A 22,811-nucleotide genomic window follows, 5' to 3' on the forward strand; every position below is an offset into this window, starting at 1 on the left:
TTTTAGAGAATCTCTGGTATAAGTGTATTGATCAGGCTTGCTTTAAAAAGACTTACAAGGGCTTTACCCGTGAATATCTAGTAAAGCATGTATTTTTCCCAAATATACCCAGTTAGCATTATTAGACACTGAAACACAAGAATTTTATCACCTCCTGTTGGTGATAAGGTGAAATTTAAAGGAGTAAGGCAAATTTTCACCTACGACTTGTCAGTTTTTGGAAAAAGAATATAGAATATTTACAGTGGATTAATTAGGGAGTAAGTTGGCATTGTTATAACTTAGATCCACACTTGCTGTTTGTGTGATGATTGGCCTCAGTTTTTACATTTGTAAAATTGAGATATTACCTACCACATGGATCATTGTGAGGATTAAATGGGTCCATCTAAGGAAGGAAGTTGCTTACATAGTAATATCTATTATTACTATACTCAATTTTAAAAGCTGTCTCTTTTCCTGTTTAAACATCAGCTCCATCCCCAGAACCTTCCTCAAAGCAGCCAGCACCTTCCTTGTTTCTCAGCCTGTAGATGAGGGGTTTAGCATGGCAGTGATGACAGCATCAAAAACAAAGAGTTGGGTGGTGCAATGGTGGCTCAGAAGCGGAATTCTTACCTGCCATGTCAGAGACCTGGTTTGATTCCCGGAGCCTGCCTATGCCAAAACAACAACAACAATAACAATGACAAAACAAAGAGATACTGACACATGTCTGGGGGGAGAAGGGAACCTGGGGTCATGTAGATAGTCAGGGCTTGACAAAGGTAAAGGAATACCAAACAAAGGTGGGAAAAGCGGGTGGCCAGAGTTTTGTTCTTGCCTTCAAGATAGATCATGCGGAAGTCAGCAAGGACAATGAGGATGTAGGAGGTAAAGATGAGTACATATGGGATGAGAAGGAAAAAGGCCTGATGCCAAGACCACCATCTCATAGGTTGAGTTGTCCACACAAGTGAGGAGTCCTCACAAGAAGAGTCATGACCTCACAGTAGAAATGGTGAATTTTCCTGAAGCCACACGTAGAGAAATGCATGACATAAAATGTGTACATTAGGGAAAGGAGAACACCTCCAGGCCATAATCCAGAAGCTCTTTGCAAACAGACTCTGGTGCTAATGAAGGTCTGGTATGTGAAGGAGCTACAGATGACCAAGTAGTGATCAAAGGCCATGAGTGTTAGGAAAACACACTCAGCCACTCCTAGCATTAAGAAATATTTGGACACCACAGCCAATATGAGCAATGCCTCTGAGTCCTGAGTAGATGTCAGTGGCCATTTGAGGATAGTGGTGGAGATAAGTGCCTAGTCCATGAGTGAGAGGTGACTGAACAGGAATTACGTGGGAATGTGGAAGCAGGTATCACTCCAAAACAGCAGGGCCAGAGTGGAGTTTCCTGTGATAGCCATCAAAAGAATCAAGGGGGCAATGGAAATGAGCATGCAATTATGCTGGGTGTCCAAGAAGAGGCCCAGGATAGTGAAATATGCAGGAGGAGATCCATTTCCTTGCCCCATTTCTTAGTCTATTGGCGTGATCTGAAGGTTGGTGAGGGAGAAGACACACAGTGAGATCACTGAACTTTCCATTTAAATGCCTCACTAAAATGAACCTATATCTGAAATTTAGAGGGTTTATTGATTGAATCCATACATGGGGCAAGAGAGTTTGAATGAATGACTATTCATTATTGTTATTCCCTATGAATTATCCACCTGCAATGGTGTTCCAAAGAAACCAAGAGTTCCACTTACATCATCTCTGGACTTCATTATTTGCTATAACATGAATATTTCCACATGGATTACAGCTGTAACTTTCAGTTAATGTGCAAACCGTGATCTATCTCTGGTGGTGTGGTTACCAAACTTGATGCATCCATGGCTCCATAAGGATATGTGATTTCTCATGAGCAACAATTGCCATGGTCTAGAATCCCTGCATGGGTGCCGCTTTGGGATTCTGTACCTAGAGTCATTCCTAGAGTCATGGCTCTCTGTACAAATGGAGTGAAGGCCCACCTAAGGGGGATTATATGGCTCATTCTGGAAACAGCCAAGACTGCTTGTGAATAGCCTAGACTGTCACTCACGACCCTCAGGTTACATCAACTGATATGACTGGTCCAGTCAGTCTGCTCAGAGTTCTCTCCCTGCTGCACTGTTTTCTGTCCTTCTGTCCTATGTTTGCATTCAACATCTTTTTTTAAGGAAATACTTACAAAATATTCCATGCATACTCCTCTAAAATGTTGGTTTTGCAACTCTTACCTCATAGTGCCACCATTGTCTGAATTAAGCTGAAGCAAAGAAAATTGAATGCAAATAAGAATTTTGAGTAAGAAATTGAAAGATAATAATAATATGGGTGGGTGAACCTCAACTGAAATGCTTATTATTTTGGTAATTGAGTGATTTTTTAACTTGGCCCATTCATATACACAGGTAAGAGGAAATCCTGTAAATTCTGAGAAAAAAATGTATTCAGTTTTTTGGATGTTTTTGAACATGTACTCCAACACTGTGTATGTGAAACCATTCAGATTTGAGGCATTAGGAAGGTAAAGCATCAGAAATCTGAAAATATTTTGCTGTAGTGTTTCTACTTCTCTTGCAAGGGGAATTAGGTTTTCAGTGGATGGCTTTCAGAACATAGATCTTAGCAGGGAGTGGGTAAAACAAATGTCTAATTTCCCCTTTTGATGTGCACATTAACATATTGAACAATCTGAGAGATCCTGCTTCTTAAAACTAATTAATTTCTAACCCAGCATTTCCCATACTTATATATCCACTGAGCAAATTTCCCTGATTGTTATTCACATCCACTCAAAACAAGAGTGTGTGTATTAGTCAGTGTTCTCTAGGGAAACAGAATCAACAGGAGACATCTGTAAATATGAGATCTATAAAGATATCTCACACAACTGTGGGAATGGAAGAGTCCAAAATCCACAAGGCAGGCTATGAAGCTGGCAGCTCCAATGAAGTATCTGGAGGAATTCCACAGGAGAGGCTCTGTGTTAGTTTGCAAGTGGTGAGAGTGCAATATATGAGAACTGGGATGGTTTTTTAAAAGGGGAATTTAATAAGTTAGAAGTTTATGGTTCAAAGCCCATGAAAATATCCAAATTAAGGCACCAACAAGAGGTTACTTTTACTCAACAAAGGCTGATGCTGTCTGGAACAGCTCTGCCATTTTGGAAGTTATGTGGCTGGTGTTCGCAGAGATCTTTGTGTTGAGGACACCTCTCTCAGCTGGGAAGGCACATGGTAACATCTGCTAGGCTTCAAACATCTCCAAACATTCGTTTCTCTGTTCTCCATGTGTCTGTGTCAACTCTGCTATTAAGTTTCTGTTGGCTGTGTCATTTCCTATGGATCTAAAGCTTTTTTTCCAAAATGGTTCCCTCTTAAAGGGCTCCAGTAAGCAACCCCAACTTGAATGGATAGATACACATCTCCATGGAAACCATCTAATCAAAAGTTACTACCCATAATTGAGTGGGCCATCTCTCCATAGAAACAATAAAAATGATTCCACCCAGCAATATTGAATTAAGATGAAAGAACATGGCTTTTCTGGGGTACATAATAGCTTCAAACCAGGAAAACATCACTGGCTGAAGAAGCAGTGACAAATTCCTTTTCCTTAAAAGACTTCAACTGATTGGGTTATTTTGTCAGTGAGAGGCTTGCATCCTAGACATAATCAGCTACATATGCAATCAATTGACTGATGATGTAATATGCCAGCCTTCTGGTTTAGCAACCAGCCAGGAAATATCCTTTGAGCAATGGTCAGGTCAGAGCTTGCCTGATTAGACAACTGGGTATAACTGGAAAGGCATTACATCTCTCCAGAATAGGGTGCAAGTCCTTAGGTAACATTCACTCTTAAATTTCATATCCCATGACTTCAGTACAATAACATGAACAATATAACTATGTCATATGAGAAGAGGAAAATAAGATATTTGCTTATGTGAAAAGGCAAATATATTAATAACAAAGCAGGGAAGAAATATTCATATAATTACTGTCCTTATTTCTGTAACTGGTCATGTGGTTGTAGTTCATATTTATCACTATACTCTCCTACTACCTCTTTCATGTTCCCTTTACCTTCAACAAGTACTTCAGGTGGCTGTGGATTTTTGTCAGGGGGGGTGAACCAAACCTTCATTCCTGAAATTCTAGGCCATTGAAAGTCCTGTCTGGATTGGGTTATTGCAGCTTTCCATTGACTTTAATTGGAGGACACGGTAGTACTAAGAAATGCCCTAGGAGATCTGCATTTCAGGAAAACTCTTTTTTTTTTTTTTACCTCCTTTGTGCAATTGGAATCATTTCTCTTTGATAGTCAGGATAAATCACTCCAGACAGAACAGTAATCTCCTTTTGAGCCTGTTACTGTGGCCCAAAGAGGCCAGGTGGCAGTCTTAACTTCCAGTTCAATGGAATCATTACGTGATTCATCCATTTGGAACTAAGACCTTCAGACCATCAGAGTTAAGGTTTCAGGGAGAGGATGAAAAACTTTCCTAGGAGATCACTAGGGGTTATGGTGGGTGGTGCCACTCACATTTCCACCCCTTGATTCCTGGACTTGTGAATCTTGGCTATGAGAGAAATATTACCATAGAGTGGATGCTGAGGCAGAGCATACACAGCCTCCTGGAAAACATTACTCCAGCTGTACAAGGTATTGCCACATTTTGGCATTGTAATTGGGTCTTCTAAAGGTCATTTCACCATTCTATAAACCCAGCTGCTACTGGATGATTTATTCTGTTGATTCTGTTTCTCTAGGAAACCGTGATTAGTACAGATTGGTATCAGGAGTGGGTCTTGAGAAACAGAACCTTAAAAATGGGTTTTTACACACACCTTTTTAGGGTCCAGAAGGTAGGATTTGCTGGTTTGAAAGTATCATATACCCTAGAAAGGCCGTGTTTCAATCCTGATACAATCTTTGGGAGCAATCATTTCTTTTAATCCTGATTCAGTACTGCAGCTTGGCAAACTTTTGATTAGATTATTTTCATGGTGATGTGGCATGCCCAATTGTGGGTATGACCTTTTGATTAGACAGAGATGTGATTCCACTCCTTCCAGGTAGGTGTTGATTAGCTTATTGGAATCTTTTAAAAGAGAACACATTTTGGATAGAGGCAGAAATGACAGAAGCCTCAGAGCCTACAAGAGAGAGCAGATGTAGATGCTTGGAGAACAGTTGCTTCAGAGAACAGGGACATGGATGCTTGGAGATGCTTGAAGCCCAAAAGACATCACCTTAAGATGTTAAGTAAGTCAGAACCTGGAGAGAGCCAATGGAAGCCAAGGGATGAAGGCCAGCCCCAGAAAATCAAAGTGAGGGACCCCCATAGTAACAGGCTGAAAGTAACAGAGCCTAGGAGCAAGGGATCAACAGATTCCAGCCGTGTGGCTTCCCAGTTGACACAGCTGTTCCAGACACATTGGCCTTTCTTGAGTGAAGGTAATCTTCTTTTGGTGAATTAATCTGGACATTTTCATAGGCTTAGAGCAGTCAACTTCTGCATTATTATAAAAAAAAGTGGGGGCAGTTTAGTAGTGGCTCAGTGGCAGAACTCTTGCCTGCCATACGGGAGACCCGGGTTCGATTCCTGGTGCCCGTCTATGCAAAAAAAAAAGGGGGGGGTTTACAATTGGTTATCTATTCTGACTAGATTTAGAGACACTAATGACCCTGTTTCCAATAATCATGATGGCACTGACAGTCCATGGGATAAGTTTGCAAAAGAGATGATCAAAATATCACCATTAGATTCTACTAATTATACACTTACACTAAGCAAGGATTTGGGTGAAACCATCTTTGACACCTTTATGAAGTTTTGTGGACTCAGGAAGTATAGTGATACTGCCTGATTATTGTTAGATATGCTGTATACAGTGATGAAGGAAAGGGCTGAATTAAAGGCATCAAATTTGCAACTTTAGTGCTATATGATTAGTGTAAAAATCTCCATGTTTTTCCAGAAAGAAAAATCTTACTTCCTGTGATCACAGACTTGAGATCTCTGAAAACCAAACACAGAGCCTCATTAGTGAGAAGTTGATTTTCAACTTAGACTAAAATCTCAATCTTGCAAGGTGTATGCTCTTAAAGTAACCACTTTGATTGAAAAAGAATGGGAAACTGAAACATGGGATGGAGAGATACAACTTGATAATGACGGTGATGGGAAATGGAATACCTGAAATCTACTGTGCCTTTATTGGATAGACCTGTAAAAGACTGCACTGAGGAAACAGTGGCCCAGGCTCCAGTCTGCCCAGAGGAGTCTGCCATCTAAACTCCACCTAACTAGATTAACCCTTTAGTATCTGCTAGCCATGTAACCACCACCCCTGAAGAAACAGCATTCATTCCTCTCTTGAGCAATTAATTCTATCTCAACAGATGAAACTGCAATGGAATATTGGCTTGAAAGACACTTCTGTTCTTTTTCATGCATCACCCCCACCACTCCTCTTCAAGACCTATACTTAGACTAAAGTCCCAAGAAGCCCTGAAAATTGAGGTACAAATTGTGACCCTTCAGGAGGTGTGCTATACTCCAAAAGAAATGTATGAGCTTTCCAATATATAGACAGAAATCAAAGGAATATATGTGGTAATGGATATTAAGGGTGTGGGATAATGGTGGAAGGAATATAAATTTAGATTGAGCTGAATTTATTAATATGGGCCCACTAATCAAAGATTCTGCATTCAATGTTGTAGCTCAAGGTGTTAGAAAGGGTATTTATGGTTTGTTTGGATGGTTGGCTGAAACGTGGACATTACCAAAGGTTGAAATGACAGAACCTTTCTAGTATAATGTAGATGAGGGAATCCAGAGGCTTAGAGAGATTGGAATGTTAGAGTGGGTTTATCATGGAAGACCTGCCCACACACCCCAGCCCAGGAATGTCCAGAGGACACATCTTTCACCAGAACCTTGAGAAATAAATTCATGAGGCCAGCTTCATCATCATTGAAGAGCTCTGTAGTCACCCTTAAGGCCAGATGTTACTGTGAGAACTGTAGACACTGAGCTGGAATCCTTAAACACAATGGGGATGATCAGATCCCGAATTGGCAGAAGTCATGTGGTGACAGTTAATCACCATAGACAAGGTGGACGTGGCCACCATAATGGACAGCAGACTCAAAGCAGCAGTCAAAATAATCTGACTTGCAGAGACTTGTGGCATTGGCTAGTAGATCATGGGGTACCTAGAGTTCAAATAGATGGTGGTCTACTAAATCCTTATGTGAGCTGTATAAGCAGAAAATTTCTAGGTCAAGGGAACAGAAGTTTAACTTGAATTACAAAAATGGGGAATTAATCATTTACCAGATTTGAGACACTTTACAGACTAAAAGCCCCATGAATGAGGGGAGGGCCAGGTACACTTGGGGAAGGACCCTTTTACTCTGCCCCAAATTTATACTTTCTCCCAGCCTTCCCCAAGGAGACATATGTCCTTTTTCCAGGGTGACTGTGTGCTGGGGAAAAGAAAATCAGCACATATTTCAGGGATTAATAGACTCTTGCTCAGAAGTGACCCTTAATTCCAGGAGACCCAAAACATAACTCTGAGCACAGTCAGAGTAGTCTTATGGTGGTCAGGTGATCAATAGAGTTTTAGCTTAGGTCCATCTCACACTGGGTCCATTGGGCCCCTTAATCCATTCTGTGATCATTTCCCCAGTTTCAAATTTCATAATTGGAATTGACATACTCAGCAACTAACAGAATTTCCACATTAGTTTTCAGACTTATGGAGTGAGGGCTATTATGGTAGGAAGGGCCAAATGGAAGCCACTAGAACTGCCCATACCTAGCAAAATAGTGAATCAGAAACAATACTGGATTCCTGGAGGGATTGCAGAGATTCGCGTCGCTCATAAGGACTTGAAGGATGCAAATGTGATGGTTCCCACCATATCCCCATTCAACTCTTCTATTTGGCCTGTGCAGAAAACAGATGGGACTTGGAGGATGACTGGGGATTATCATAAATTTAATCAGGTGGTGACCCCAATTGTAGCTGCCATTCTAGGTGTAGTATCATTGTCTGAACAAATCGACACAGCATCTGGTACCTGGAATGCAGCTATTGATCTGGCAAATGCATTTTTCTCAATAGCTGTCAGTAAGGAACACTGGAAACTTCAGGAATGAGGGTTTGGCTCACCCCACCTGGCAAAGAACCACAGCCACCTGAAGTGCTGAGGGTAAAGGGAACACAGAATCGGTAGTAAAAGAAGGTAGTGATAAATATGAACTATGATGACATGATCAGTCTCAGAATGAACTGTGATTGTGTAAATATTTCCTCCTTGCTTTGTTATGAATAGATTGGCATTTGTACATAAGCAGATATCTTGTTTTGCTCTTATCATATGATGTAAGTTGTGTGGTACATGCTATAATATTTTTTTTATTTTTATTTTTTCACATGGGCAGGCACCAGGAATCGAACCCGGGTCCTTGGGCTTGGCAGGCAAGCATTCTTACCTGCTGAGCCACCGTGGCCCGTCCCATGCTATAATATTTAAGTCATAGTATATGAAGTTTAAGAATGACTGGTAGTAAGGACTTGCACCTTATTCTGGAGTGCATGTAGTTTATTTCTGACTGTATGCAGAACAAAGTAATATTTTTTGGTGAACTATATGTCTGTTATTGTACTCTATTTGGGAATTAAGTGTGTTTCAAGGTGACGTGTATAGCTTCAAAGTTGACAGAAGTTGGATTGTGATGGTGAGGTCCTGGTGTCAACTTGCCCAAGTGATTATACCCAGTTACCTGAGCAGGCAAGTACTGGCCTGACCATTGGTGCAAGGGTATTTCATGGCTGGTTCATAAACAAGAAGGCTGGTGTATTAAATGAGTTATTTGATTGCATCTGTGGCTGATTACATCTGTAATCAACTAAGGCATGTCTCCCACAATACTGAAGGCTTTTAAGGAATAAGAGGTTCTCCTTCACTGTGTCTTCAGCCAGCAAGCCTCTCCAGTTGAGTTTGTCCAGACCCTTCATTGGGGCTTCCAGCTTCACAGCCTGCCCTATGGATTATGGACTCTTCCATTCCCATGGTTGCATATGACACTTTTATAAATCTACTATTTACAGATATCTTCTGTTGGCTCTATTTCTCTAGATAACACAGACTAACACATTGGTCATCTTCAAATTCTGACTACCACAGAGACTCTAAGTCAAAGGCTAGCAAAATTGAAGAGCGATCTCATATATATACTGAGAACAAAATTTTTGGAGAGTTCAGTGCATATTCCTAGATGGATGATGAGGGTGAAAAGGTGAAATACAAACATTTTATCTGTTTGTTGGAACTCAAGGTTTTCTTTAATTTTCAGCTATGATATCAATTAGTTAATATGGGGTTTTTAAATGTCATATCACCATATATAAAACATCTACATTAGTCACAATAGGGTCGTTTATTAATAGTGTCCTGTCCATATAATAATTAATGGAATATTTTGATTCATTATATTAATCACATGAGAATAAAAGTTTCATCTCCATGATTCTGGCAAAACAATAAAAATAAACAACAATTCAAAGATGTGGTTTGATTTATATTTTCATTATGTTAAGTGTTTTCTTCAGTAAGATACAGTATGATAAAAATAATTAATTTTGAATGCTTACTGTAATCCATGTACTTTAAAGCACTTTAAATTAGCCATTTCTAATTCCTGGAACAATTTTTAAAGATAGACATTATTTTTCCTATTGTCTAGATGAGAATACTGAGGTCCCCAGCTGATCAAAGGCCAAACAACTAAAAACCTGATAGAATTCACCCTACAACCTTTTTCTACAATGAACAATCTCTATTTTGGTTTAACTCACTGACATTAACTTGGGGTAAATAATCCCAGCTTGCACTCAAGATCAGATGACTTAGTTCCCAGTCTTTAGTCTATTGATTATTAGCCCCTGAATTTGAGTACATCATTTACCCACTCTAGGCCTCTGTTTCTTCATCTGCAAAATCAGCCATATTACAGCTGATTACTCGGGAGTATTCTAGGTCTCAATTCAGTATCATTGCTCCAGAAGGGTGTCTTGGAAAGGCTTCTATTTCTTCCAGGCTCATGATATAAAGGGTTATACAATTCAGTAGGATGTACATCTCTGCTTATCATTCCCATCAAAAGTTCTTTCACATAAGACTTTTTGGGTGCTGCCTATTTCCTAGACACAGGGCTACAGAACAGAAATCTGCTCCTAAGGAGCTTGAGTCCTATTGGAGACACAGAATCACCCATTCCTGACTGGGAGTGAGGAGAGAATTCACAGGGGACAAAATCCTTGAATAGGGACTTGAAGAATATGTTGGTGGGTAGGGAGGATGTACAGGCATAAAATGGAGATGAGGTAGTAGGGTGGAGAAAGACTTTCCAGGCAGGAGGAACCATCTATGCAAAGATACAAAACTGGGAGAGAACGTGACACTGTAGGGACAACACAAATTGCTCATCTTCATTGGTGGTAAAAGCCAATGGGGAATTGGTGGCAGATAGAGGAGAGCATAAAGTTGGCTGGGCTTTGCAAGCCAGGCCAGGGATATTTCATTTATCCTGTGTGCCATGGGAAAGCATTGAATAGTTATGAATACCTGATCAGGGTGGTATTCACTGAGGTTTAGTTTGTTGAAGCTTCCAGAATGCAATATACCAGAAACAGAATGACTTTTAAAAAGGGAATTTATTAAGTTGCAAGTTTACAGTTCTAAGGCCATGAGAATGTCAAAATTAAGGTGTCAAGGGAAAGATACTCTAACTCCAAAGAAAGAGCCAATGAAAATCGAGGTTTCTTTCTCAGCTGAGAGGACACATGGAGATGTCTGCTAACTTTCTCTCCTCATTTCATAAGGCTTCCCTGGGAATATTTTCCTTCTGCTCCAAAGGTCTCTGGCTGCATGGCCTCTGTTGGTTATGGTGGCTCTAAAGCTTTTTCCAAAATGCCTCCCTCTTAAAGGACTCCAGTAAGCAACCCCACCTTGCATGGGTAGAGACACATCACCATGAAAACCATCTAATCAAAAGTTACCACTCACAAATGGGTGAGTCATGTATCAACTGAAACAACAAGAAAGATTCCTCTCAGCAATGTTGAATGAATATTAAAGGACATGGCTTTTCTGGGTACATAATAGCTTCAAACTGGCATAGCTGATATTACCAGAAACCAGAGGACTCACTTTCACAGAAGTATCAAGAGTTTGTGAGAAGTCAAGGAATACTGACAAAGAGATTGCTGGTGAAGTTCAGGGTGGAAATAGGGAAGTGGTAATGAATGTAAAGTGAGAGACAGTTATTAGCAGTTTTTAGGAGAGAGATAATAAGATTCAACATTTCAATATCTAAAGTGAAGAATGTGAGATTTTTTTTTATTCTGTTCCTTATATCTTTGTTTCAAATTACTTTGTTTTTAAATTACTTGTACTCACATGGGAAAACTCTGTAGAAGAGAAGACCAGGAACATGTTCAGCTGGCCTCAGGTGGGTTATAAATTTCAAAGCCCTGAGCCTTTCCTCTAAGTTTTTCCATGAACCCCACAATATAAAATAATCTACTTGTTTGCATAAACCAAAAGGGATTAAAGGGAAGGAAAATCATTGGCTTTCACAAGTGACAGAAATTCAGCAAGCACCAAGAGCAAGGGTGACTTTTTATTTTCATAACAATAATTAGCTATTAAATGCACCATTCCACAGTTTCTCATCAACCAAGTCTTAAAAATAGTGCCATTTTTAAGGAGGAATTGATTTAAGCTTTTAAAACATTGTTGAGAGGCAGGAGTGTGATGAGATCACCCTCTTTAGCAATGGAGACACTCAGTGACACACTGAGTTCCATTAGTTTTCCACAACCTCACCTGATAGCACATACCTGGGATTTGCCTGTGAAGGACCATGACCACTGGTCCAGAGGGAAATACCTCATTGCTAACCCTTTCTGCCAAAAAATAGGGATGCTGTGAAACATTAGCATCAGTCAATGCAACTTTACTCAATTCTTCTTTGAATGCTATAGGATTTCATGTTAAGGGAAAAGAGTAGGATTAGAAAGAGGGCAGTTTGGGGCCATATTAGGATATTTTGAATTCAGCAATAGCAAGTGAGCTGTCATGATGTTAAGCAGTGAAGACATCATCTCAACTAATATCATCTCATCTCATCATAAGCACATGTGTGCTCACACACACACATTACCACTGAATGTAGGAATCCTGTGAAAGGAAAGCAAAGAACTTTGATGAGAAATATCAAAGGCAGCTGTACTTCCTTCATCCAGGCCAGCTACCGGTCTCATAGTTTCCCTCAAAGAATTAAAATTCAGAAGTTGAAAGTGCCCCTCCCAGGGACAGGAAGAAAACATGTATCTAAATTGAAAAGTAAAGTCAGATTTCTTCTGACAAAATGAAGTGTAATTGGGCTAACTGATTTGACAATGACTATTAGCTTTACTAATTAGATAGTGTTGTAAAGATGTTCATTAACTGAATGAGCTACATACGCAACACTGGGATTTTTATCAAAAATGTACTTAAAACACGATAAAATGAAAAAAAATGATCAAAAATAATAATTGACAAAAATTGGTTCAATTAATATTTTTTTCTTATTAATACTTTCTGAGTACATTGGATTAAACAATGTGTCTCTAAATGAAAAATGAATTGATTTGGATAGATTGAATTTTGTACCCAAATGAAAGACATATTCCTAATTTTATCCCACCTTCCTTTGGGTGTGAATTAACGTGTAAATAGGATCTCCCGAAGATGTTATTCTAACACTTTGTCACAACTGAATCAGGGCAGACCTTAATCTGTAATTTTGGAGTCCCTCATGAAGAGAAGAAATTTAGGCAATGGTTTGACAAAGAAGGCCACAAAGAAAAGCCAGAAATCAACAGAAACTAGAAGAGCAGACAGAAGAAGAAAGATTACCAAGTGAAAGGAGGCAGATACACAAGTCAGCACCTCGGTGCTACAGACTTCGGGAAGAAAACAAGCCACGTCTATGCCTTGATTTGGTCTCCTAGTCTTCCAAACTGTGAGCCAATAAATTCCAGTTGTTAAGCCATCTATTGGTGTTTGTTATAGCAGCTAAAAAATTTAAGATTCTGGAATAATTAATACCCACTTGAACAGCTTTTTTGACATTGTTTCCAAAAAATTCAAAAATGATTTACTGTAATGATGGAAAACAGCCGCTATATCACACAAGTTGGAGTTCTGCAAAGCAGTGATCATGAAAATCAATGCTTTTTGCAAGTCGGGTGGTTTTCAATTTTTGATTTTTAGTAATTTTGAAAAATATTCTAATCAAGTTAATTTTCTAAAATATTAGTGTATTAGTTAGGGTTCTCTAGAGAAACAGAATCAACAGGGAACACTTGCAAATATAAAATTTATGAAAGTGTCTCACGTGACCGTAGGAACGCAGACTCCAAAATCCACAGGGCAGGCTGTGAAGCCAATGACTCCAATGGAGGGCCTGGATGAACTCCACAGGAGAGGCTCACCAGCCAAAGCAGGAATGGAGCCTGTCTCCTCTGAGTCCTCCTTAAAAGGCTTCCCATGATTGCATTTAGCATCACTAATTGCAGAAGACACTCCCCTTTGTCTGATTACAAATGGAATCAGCTGTGGATGTAGCTGACATGATCATGACCAAATCCTAAGAAATGTCCTCATTGTAACAGACAGGCCAGCGCTTGCCCAATCAGATGAACAGGTACCACAACTTGGCCAAGTTGACACCTGTCCCTAACCATGACAGTCCACCCCTTGTCAACTTGGCACATATATATATCTCACCTTAGACCATACTTAATTTCCAAATGAAAACAAATAAGCACACATTTTTTTCTTTTACCTGACAATACTCAACTGTCCTGCATATAACTGGAAACACATTAAATCTCTCCAGAATAGCGTGCAAATCCTTGGGCAACATTCATTCTTAAACTTGATATCTTACAACTTAAATAGTATAACATTAACAAAACAGCATTACAGTCCTCATTTCTGTAACTGATCACATGGTCGAAGTTCATATTTATCACTACCTTCTTCCACTACCCATTCCATGTTCCCTTTCCCCTCAGCAAGCACTTCAGCTGGCCGTGGTTCTTTGCCTGGTGGGGTGACCCAAACCTTCATTTCTGAAGTTTCAGAGCCATTAGTAGTCCTGCCTGGATTGTGTTATTGCAGTTTTCCATTGATTTTAATCACAGGGCATGGTAGTACTAATAGACGCCCCAGGGGATCTCCTATATTCCAAGAAAACTCTTCTTTACCTCCATTATGTAGTTGCAGTCCTACTTCCTTCTGATAGTCAGGGTCAATTACCCCAGACAATAATGTAATCCCCTTCTTGGTGTGTTGATCCAGAGGCATAAGTAGCCCAAAGTGACCAGGTAGCAATCTTAACTTTCAGTTCAGTGGTATCATTGTTGTTTCTCCTGGAGGAAGCACACCCCATTTTGGAACTAAAACCTGTAGACCAGCAGAACTCAGGGTAGCAGGGACAGGAAGCAAAAATTTTCCTAGTGGATCACTAGGGGTAATAGTGAGTGGCACCACACCCATTTCCACCCCTTGGTTCCTGGACCCATGGATCCTGGCTATGGGAGAAACAGCACCATACAGTGGACACTGATTCAGAGCATACACAGCTTCCTGGAGAATATTACCCCAGCCTTTCAAGTTTTTACCACCTAGTTGGCACCATAATTGAGTTTTCAAAAGGCCATTCCACCGTTCTATCAATCCAGCTGCTTCTGGATGATGGGGAACATGGTAAGACCAGAGAATTCCATGAACATGTGCCCATTCCCACACTTCATTTGCTGTGAAGTGTGTTCCTTGATCCGAAGCAATGCTATGTGGAATACCATGATGATGGATAAAGCATTCTGTAAGTCCACGGATGGTAGTTTTGGCAGAAGCATTGCATGCAGGGAAAGCAAACCCATATCCAGAGTATGTGTCTATTCCAGTTAGAACAAATCGCTGCCCCTTCCATGAAGGGAGTGGTCCAATGTAATCAACCTGCCACCATGTAGCTGGCTGGTCACCTCGGGGAATGGTGCCATATCGGGGGCTGAGTGTGGGTCTCTGCTGCTGGCAGATTGGGCACTCAGCAGTGGCTGTAGCCAGGTCAGCCTTGGTGAGTGGAAGTCCATGTTGCTGAGCCCATGCATAACCTCCATCCCTACCACCATGACCACTTTGCTCATGAGTCCATTGGGCAATAACAGGAGTTGCTGGGGAAAGAGGCTGACTGGTATCCACAGAACGGGTCATCTTATCCACTTGATTATTAAAATCTTCCTCTGCTGAAGTCACCCTCTGGTGTGCATTCACATGGGACACAAATATCTTCATGTTTTTAGCCCACTCAGAAAGGTCTATCCACATACTCCTTCCCCAGATCTCTTTGTCACCAATTTTCCAATTATGGTCTTTCCAAGTCCCTGACCATCCAGCCAAACCATTAGCAACCGCCCATACGTCAGTATACAAACGCACCTCTGGCCAGTTTTCCTTCCAACCAAAATGAGCAACCAAGATCACTGTTCGAAGTTCTGCCCACTGGGAGGATTTCCCCTCACCACTGTCCTTCAAGGACATCCCAGAAAGGGGTTGTAATGCTGCAGCTGTCCACCTTCGGGTGGTACCTGCATATCGTGCTGAACCATCTGTAAACCAGGCCCGAGTTTTCTCTTCCTCAGTCAATTCAATGTAAGAAACTCCCCAAGAGGCCATAGCTCTGGTCTGGGAAAGTGAAGGTAATGCGGCAGCAGGAGTGGAAACCATGGGCATTTGTGCCACTTCTTCATGTAACTTACTTGTGCCTTCAGGACCTGCTCTGGCTTTATCTTATATATACCATTTCCATTTTACAATAGAGTGCTGCTGTGCATGCCCAACTTTATGGCTTGGTGGGTCAGACAACACCCAACTCATGATAGGCAACTCAGGTCTCATGGTAACTTGGTGGCCCATGGTTAAGCGTTCAGTCTCTACTAAGGCCCAGTAGCAGGCCAAAAGCTGTTTCTCAAAAGGAGAGTAGTTATCTGCAGCAGATGGTAAGGCTTTGCTCCAAAATCCTAAGGATCTGCATTGTGATTCTCCTATAGGAGCCTGCCAAAGGCTCCAGACAGCATCTCTATTTGCAACTGACACTTTCAGCACCATTGGATCTGCTGGATCATATGGCCCAAGTGGCAGAGCAGCTTGCACAGCAGCCTGGACCTGTCGCAGAGCCTCCTCTTGTTCAGGTCCCCACTCAAAATTAGCAGCTTTTCTGTTCACTCGATAAATGGGCCGGAGTAGCACACCCAAATGAGGAATATGTCGTTGCCAAAATCCAAAAAGACCAACTAGGCGTTGTGCCTCTTTTTTGGTTGTGGGAGGGGCCAGATGCAGCAATTTATCCTTCACCTTAGAAGGGATATCTCGACATGCCCCACACCACTGGACACCTAGAAATGTTACTGAGGTGGAAGGCCCCTGTATTTTTGTTGGATTTATCTCCCATCCTCTGACACGCAAATGCCTTACCAGTAAATCTAGAGTAGTTGCTACTTCTTGCTTACTAGGTCCAATCAATATGATATCATCAATATAATGGACCAGTGTGATGTCTTGTGGGAGGCAGAAATGATTAAGGTCTCTGCGAACAAGATTATGACATAGGGCTTGAGAGTTGATATACCCCTGAGGTAGGACAGTGAAAGTATATTGGTGACCTTGCCAGCTGAATGCAAACTGTTTCTGGTGGTCCTTACTAATAGCTATTGAAAAAAAAGCATTTACCAGATCAATAGCTGCATACCAGGTACCAGGGGATGTATTGATTTGCTCAAGCAATGATACTACATCTGGAACAGCAGCTGCAATTGGAGTTACCACCTGGTTGAGTTTACAATAATCCACTGTCATTCTCCAGGACCCATCTGTTTTCTGCACAGGCCAAATAGGAGAGTTGAACAGGGATGTGGTGGGAATCACCACCCCTGCATCTTTCAAGTCCTTAAGAGTGGCAGTAATCTCTGCAATCCCTCCAGGAATACGGTATTGCTTCTGATTTACTATTTTGCTTGGTAGGGGCAGTTCTAGTGGCTTCCACTTGGCCTTTCCCACCATAATAGCCCTCACTGCACGAGTTAGAGAACAAACGTGGGGATTCTGCCAGTTGCTCAGTATGTCTATGCCAATTATACATTCCGAAACTGGGGAAATAACTACAGGATGGGTCCAGGGGCCCACCGGACCCACTGTGAGATGGACCTGAGCTAAAACTCCATTGATCACCTGGCCTCCATAAGCCCCCACTCTGACTGGTGGTCCAGAGTGATGTTTTGGGTCCCCTGGAATTAATGTCACTTCTGAACCAGTGTCTAATAATCCCCGAAATATCTGATCATTTCCTTTTCCCCAATGCACAGTTACCCTGGTAATAGGCCGTCGGTCTCCTTGGGGAAGACTTAGAGGAAGATTAACAGTATAAATTTGTGGCAGTGTAACAGGTTTCTCTCCCATAGGGACCTGGCCTCCCTTTCATTCAACGGGCTCAGGGTCTGTAAACTGTTTCAAGTCTAGAAATTGATTAAGGGGCCGTGACTCTGTGTTTTTGTAATTCAGGTTAGACTTCTGTTCCCTTGACCTAGAACTCTTTTGTTTATACAGCTCCAACAAGAATTTACGTTGTAAATTTGCTACTCTAACAATAAATTCTGAGTCTGATTTTCAGAGATCTCAAGTCTACGGCTACAGGAAATAAGATTTTCCTTCAGGATACTCATAGAAACCTCTACATCTTTCAGACGGTGCTTAAGCTTCTCGTTTGAAGTCTTAAGCCCATCCCTTTCACCCTTTAATGTAGACAGTGTATCTAACAACAACCAACCAACATCTCTATAACTCTTATTTCTACAAAACTCTGTTAAGGTGTCAAAAACATTATCCCCCAGAGTCTGGCTTCGTACAAGCGAAGCATTAGGAGAATCGAATGATGATATTTTGACTATCTCCTTTGCCAACTCACTCCATGGATTGGGAGTGTCATTCTGATTACAGGAATCAGAGTCCTTAGTGTCTCTGAGTCCAGTCAGAGTAGAAAACCATTCATAAAAACCCATTTTTAAGATTCTGTTCCTTAAGACCCCACTCCTGGTGCCAAGATGTATTAGTTAGGGTTCTCTAGAGAAACAGAATCAACAGGGAACACTTGCAAGTATAAAATTTATGAAAGTGTCTCACGTGACCGTAGGAACGCAAAGTCCAAAATCCACAGGGCAGGATGTGAAGCCGATGACTCCAATGGATGGCCTGGATGAACTCCACAGGAGAGGCTCACCAGCCAAAGCAGGAATGGAACCTGTCTCCTCTGAGTCCTCCTTAAAAGGCTTCCCATGATTGCATTTAGCATCACTAATTGCAGAAGACACTCCCCTTTGTCTGATTACAAATGGAATCAGCTGTGGATGTAGCTGACGTGATCATGACCTAATCCTATGAAATGTCCTCATTGCAACAGACAGGCCAGCGCTTGCCCAATCAGATGAACAGGTACCACAACTTGGCCAAGTTGACACCTGTCCTTAACCATGACAATTAGTAAAAATTATTCTGATGATTGATCACTGTGATTTCAGATTATGTAATTTGGAAGAAATTAAAAAACTTTATATAACTCATTTTAGGCTAAGTTATACTTCAGAATCAATTCCCACCAAATTTCAGTAGTTTATGGCCAGCCTCCAAGATGAACTCCAATGATCTATAACTCATGACATTTACACTTTTTGTAGTCACCTGCACATTATACTGGAGTGACCAAAAATACAGCAGAAATGATGGTGTGTCACTTCTGAGTTAGGTTATAAATAAACTGACTTTTTTTCTCTCCCCCTGTCATTACTTGCTCTGGGAGAAGTGAGCTATGATGTCATAATCAGCTCTAAGCAGCATAGGTAGGGAATTATAGTGTGCCAACAACACATGACTGAGGTTGAATTAGGACCTTTAACTACAGTTGAGCTTCATATGAACATAGCCACTATATTACCTGCATCTTTATGAGAGAGTCTGAGACACAACCAGAAAGCTAAACTAACTATATTCTGGATGCTCAGAAACTATGTGAGAAAATGATGTTTCTTTTTTCAGCTGCTATATTTAGGAGTAATTCAATGCGACAAGTAAGAATATTCATGAAAAATATATGAAATTTACCCATACAGAGGATAGTGAGAGTTGGGGCCCCAAAACTTGTCTTGTCTTGTGTTTCATAATCAATGAAAAGAAAAAGAAAGACAAAGAAAGAACACTGAAATATAAGTGACTGACTATTCAATAGTAATCCCGCCTCACGAGACACCATGTCTACAATGTCTATAGACATCACATATAGATATCAGAGAGACTTTAACAGAAAGGAATCATAAGCTGGTGAGGCAGATTAGTACAGGTCACCAGAGGCCAGTGACACTAGTCAGTCCTTTAAGAGTGCAAAAGGGTTAAATCAAATGTAAGACTGCATACTAACGAAAAGTAAGGCAAGTGAGAAAACTGCTTAATTAGGAGGAAAGTACACCAAGCCTGAGTGATTTTTTTCCTAGTTCTCTTAAACAGTCGAAACAAACAGAAAGAGGAGAAAGGAGGGTTTGAGCATTGTGGTGGTTAGATTTAGGTGTCAATTTGGCCAGGTGAAGGTGCCTAGTTCTGTTGCTGTGGATATGAGCCAATGGCATGTGAACCTCATCTGTTGCTGATCACATGTGCAGTCAGCTAGGAGGTGTGCCTGCTGCAATGAATGATGTTTTGTATAATTGGCTGTTGCTTAAATGAGAGAGCTCAACATAGCACAGCCCAAGAAGCTCAGCATATTGCAGCTTAGCACTCACAGCTTAGCACTCACAGCTCAACCCAGGCCTTCAGAGATGCAGAAAAGAATCAACCCAGGGAAAATTGTTGGAACCCAGAAGCCTGGAGAGAAAGCCAGCAGAGATTGCCCTGTGCCTTCCCACAAAAGAAAGAACCTCAGTTGAAAGTTAGCTGCCTTTCCTCTGAAGAGCTATATGCTAACTAAATAGATCCCCTTTTATTGAAAGCCAATCCGTCGCTGGTGTGTTGCATTCAGGCAGCTAGCAAACTAGAACAGATTTGGTACTGGAGAAGTGGGGTGCTGCAGCAGTTTGCAAACACCAGACATGTTGGGCCAGTTTTTTGGATGGATAAGGGGAACAATTTGGAGGAACTGTGAAGAGAATGATGGAGAAGTCCTGGAGTGCTTGAAGAGACTGTCGATGTAAATGAAACCACTGCCAATCTAGACAAAGTGGGACACAAAAGGGACAAATTGGAGTTTGCAAAGTGAGAACCATAGAAGCTCAGATCTGAAGCCAAGAAACTTCAGCCAGGAGAGTGTACTCACTCATATACATGGAGAGGATGAGTCTCCCACCTCATTGCCATGGAAGAGTTGTGCCACCTCAGGCCTTGGAAAAGGTACAGCATGCTCCTTGAGGACTGGGGAGATCCTGGCTGCCACCACATGGAGGGGTTGAGCTTGTGCCCCAGAAATGGCAGAGAGCCAAGGTACGGCCCTGCTGCCTTGAAAAGGTTAGAACCGAGAAAAAGGTGGTCTCCTCATTGTCCTCCGAGGTTGATTGGAAAGAGGTGGGCCACTGCATAGGCCTGTGGAAAGGGTGGGTCTGCTACTTTCTAAAGCTGAAGGATAAATGACTTTCAGACTCTGAAATCCAGTGGTATTTACCCTGCAGGTTTTCAGAATGGTTTGGGCCTTGTGACTCCTGTGCTTCTTCCAAGTTCTCCCTATGGAAATGAAAACCTGTATTCTGTGAATATACTCCTTTGCATATTGACAGCAGATAATTTGTTTTGAGATTCATAGGTCCACAGCTGGAAGAGAATTGTTTTTGCACTATAATATTGTTTAAGGTGATGTATGCAGTTGCCAAGCTGACAAGGGGTGGACATATGTTAGTTAGATTCAGGTGTCAACTTGGCCAGGTGAGTGCCCAGTTCTATGCTGTGGACCTGAGACAATGGCATGTGAACCTCATCTGTTGCTGATTACATCTGCAGTCAGGTAGGAGGTGTGTCTCCTGCAATGAATGATGTTTTGTTTAATTGGCTGGTGCTTAAATGAGAGAACACAACATAGCACAGTCAGAGCAGCTCAGCATGGCTCCTCTCAGCACTTGCTCAACCCAGGCCTTTGGAAATGCAGAAAGTTGTTGGAACCAGAGGCCTGGAGAGAAGGCCAGCAGAGATTGCCCTGTGCCTTCCCACATAAGAAAGAACCTCAGTTGAAGTTAGCTGCCTTTCCTCTGAAGAACTTTATGTTAACTAAATAAATCCTCTTTTGAAATGGAAACCCAATTCATCTCTGGTGGGCTGCATTCTGGTAGCTAGCAAACTAGAACAAGCATGAAGGGGGATTTGTAATTTTCCACATGTAGCTTTAGCTTAACACCACAGCAAGAAGCCAGCATTTAAAACCCCAACCTAGCTTACTTGCAGCCTATCTCTACCTTGAGCATATCTGCGGTGATCTACCTCCACTGTACTAACAGCTCAACACATTTGCTGTTTGCTGCTATCTGCTTTGTTCATCTTTGAATTCTTTCAATTGACTAAAATCCACACCAATACCAGAGACAGGTGTCAGCGGAGCTCCATTAACAAGATTTTGGCTAAGCAGCCAGGAGGACAGGATTTTCCGTTTGCACCTACCCTTAAAATCTGCACTCCGTAAGTGCAGATTTTAACAGGACACTGAGTCCTGTCAGTCTTCTTGGCTGATTCTTTTCTCTTTCTTGCCTCTGTTATATTCATCATCATTGCCTTTTGTTTATAATCAGTGTTTGGCTCACTCTATGCTCTCTTCCTTACTGCTCATCCTTCTCTTCACCCAATCCTCCCTACTCCTGACTCCCAGTGTCTTCTTCTGTGACTTAGTCACTGTTCAGTTTCCTCCCTCATCAGCTTCTTTCATGTTACTTTCTTATCAGCTGGCTGGGGATAGTCATAGCTGGCACTACTCCCTCTTGTTTGCTCACTTTTCCCCTGCTACCATTCTTCAAGAACTCCTCTCATACCTTCTTTGCGATTGGCCCCTCGGCCACACTAGACAACCTCCTCTGTTTACCCTAAACCTCAATCATTTCCTACTTCTTGGAGGAAAAGTTGGGCCTTAGCCAAATGAGGTCTCTACCTCTGCAAACCTTTTGCCTGTGTTGGTTCCTTACTGCAGCTCTGAAGGACAGGCTTCACAGAATGTCCCTGGAGCCTCTCTCAGGTCTGTTCAAGGGGATTTCAAGATGGGTCTAGGTACTATGATTCCTGGTCCCCCAGCCTGCCTTAAAGATTTCTATATTTTCAGTTCTCCCCTCCTTCCATTCCAACAGATTATCTTTCCTGTCACATCTTCCTAGTCTTGCTTGAATTTTCTCCTTTTGTGTCCTACATCCCCTGCTGGGTATGTTGGAGAACTCTAAATCTAAAGACCTCCTATAAAGTAGCTAAGTTCATCACCTAACCCCTAAATAACCACTGAGGTAATTTGTCTTTGGCCCGATTCCCTTCTTTTCTCACAACCCTCCCCAGAAGACATTCTCCCACGGACCTTCTTTCACACCTCCTACTTTGAAGGAGGCATAGAGGCCACCCCCATAGGCAGCCCCTTGT

At 41.6% G+C, this 22,811-nt stretch overlaps 1 long non-coding RNA gene across 1 annotated transcript in view; it reads right to left on the bottom strand.

Moving 5' to 3' along the window:
* The window catches only part of LOC143664403 (uncharacterized), a 50,941-nt gene extending 31,921 nt beyond the window's left edge, over positions 1–19,020 (bottom strand). The window contains exon 1 of the long non-coding RNA XR_013166408.1: positions 18,912–19,020. This is a non-coding gene — a long non-coding RNA (uncharacterized LOC143664403). The remainder of the gene's footprint in view (positions 1–18,911) is intronic.
* Between the last annotated feature and the right edge of the window lie 3,791 nt (positions 19,021–22,811).

This window comes from Tamandua tetradactyla, chromosome 20 (genome assembly GCF_023851605.1).
Source record: "Tamandua tetradactyla isolate mTamTet1 chromosome 20, mTamTet1.pri, whole genome shotgun sequence".
Taxonomy (NCBI): Eukaryota; Metazoa; Chordata; class Mammalia; order Pilosa; family Myrmecophagidae; genus Tamandua; species Tamandua tetradactyla.